The 1,697-nt window shown below is 33.4% G+C and overlaps 1 protein-coding gene across 3 annotated transcripts in view; it reads left to right on the forward strand.

The window, feature by feature from the left end:
- The window catches only part of LOC144958364 (uncharacterized), a 19,525-nt gene extending 18,636 nt beyond the window's left edge, over positions 1-889 (forward strand). For all 3 annotated transcript variants that reach the window (XM_078890322.1, XM_078890323.1, XM_078890324.1), the window contains exon 11: positions 1-889. This exon is cut by the window's left edge and continues 1,452 nt beyond it. The gene's annotated coding sequence lies outside the window, so the exon portion shown is untranslated.
- The last annotated feature ends 808 nt before the right edge of the window (positions 890-1,697 follow it).

A 1,697-nucleotide genomic window follows, 5' to 3' on the forward strand; every position in this document is an offset into this window, starting at 1 on the left:
TCTTCTTCTTCTTCTTCTTCTTCTTCTTCTTCTTCTTCTTCTTCTTCTTCTTCTTCTTCTTCTTCAGCCGTCATAATGGTGACAAGTATTCCTCCATTTTGAATTTACCCAGAACGGCCAGGAATTGTTCATGACTTGGTGCTGTCATTATTTCTTCTGACAGATTGTTCTATTCCTTTGTGGTTCGTGGGGGATAAAAAAGGCTCTTTTGCCTATGTAGTATAATATTTGATCTGTTGAATGTGTATATGAAGAAATGGGTGGTACATGCGCCATGCCTATGTGTTGACAGTTTTGGATTGTTGTTTGCTAAAAAATTTATTTGTCCATTATAGTATTTGAAGATAGCAGTCAGCTGGGATTGTTATCGGTGACTGGTCAATATCGGCAAACCAAGTGAATTAAAAAAATTATTATTGAATTTCATTATTTAGAATGACATGCTTGTTCTACTTCTGTTTTTACTGTTGAACGGAAAATTTTTATTAAAAAAGAAGCAGAAAAAGCTAAGTTAAACACGAATTGAGTCACAACTTAAGTCTTTGCATTGCCATATTAATAAAGAAAGTAATTGATTAATATTATTTAATTATTTGTTGATATTAAATTCCACATATTTGACTTAAAGCAAAAAAAGCTGTGATGATAAATGTGTTTGGGTTGAACATGGACATTTGTTCATTTTATACCATGGCCATATGATGTTTTCCCAATGTTGTTTTTTAAAAAAACTAAGATTATATTGTGTCATTTCATAATATTTGATTTTGATGGTTTTATTGTTTTAAAAATTTATCTCTATGAGAATCTATACCTTATATCTCATGCTAATATTATTTTCACCGCCACCCTTTGTAAAAACAAAAACAAACAAAAATTAAAAAATAAATTGAAAACAATTGCAACAGTCAGTTGTTATTTTTAAGGCCCTGGATCAAACAGAATTAGTTACAAATGTTGTTTTATAGTTATTTAGTTACTGAATGACTCGTTGACATTTAAAAGGTGATTGCCATATTCTTATAAAGACCTGCTTAATTCCACATTGCATGTCCGATTAGTAAAATGAAATTCCCTATGTTCCAAATCCACCTGTGACATATTGAGTGTTAGAAAGGATTTTATTTGCTGTGATTTCACTTTAAAAGCTGTTAAGTTTCATTTGATGGTTTTTAATTCAGAAAAGTGAGTGGAGCAGGTTCTTTTGTTGATAATAATAAGAAATGAAGTGAGTAGTAAAGTGCCAGAAGACATCAAAGAATAAAAACTTTGCGGCGGCGATGGGGTGTGGATAGCTCATACGGTAGAGTCACGATCTCCCCGGCCAGGCAGAGTTGTTGTACCAGTAAGGTCACGGGTTCGAGCCCCTATCGCCGCGGCAAAGTTTTTATTCTCCGTTGTCTTCTGGCACTTTCCTACTCACTTCATTTCTTATTATTTATTGGTTTTGTAGATGAAAGACGATGGTCTGCTGGTGTCCTCCAATCCAATCCAATCCATACTGTTGCAGCTTCAACATTGAAGATAAATGCAACATGTGTGTAGTTTGGGATGGTGTTAGGTTATAGTTCCATATCACAATCAATATGCCCTCTGTAATTTTGTGATAGAAATGTTTTCTAATTGACCAATCAAAAATTTAAAAATGTCATAATTGTCAGAATTTCTGAAGGTGTGGGGGGAGAAATTTCCAGAAT

This window comes from Berghia stephanieae, chromosome 12 (assembly GCF_034508935.2).
Source record: "Berghia stephanieae isolate SIO BIC M18660-M18661 chromosome 12, UCSD_Bste_1.3, whole genome shotgun sequence".
Lineage (NCBI taxonomy): Eukaryota > Metazoa > Mollusca > Gastropoda > Nudibranchia > Aeolidiidae > Berghia > Berghia stephanieae.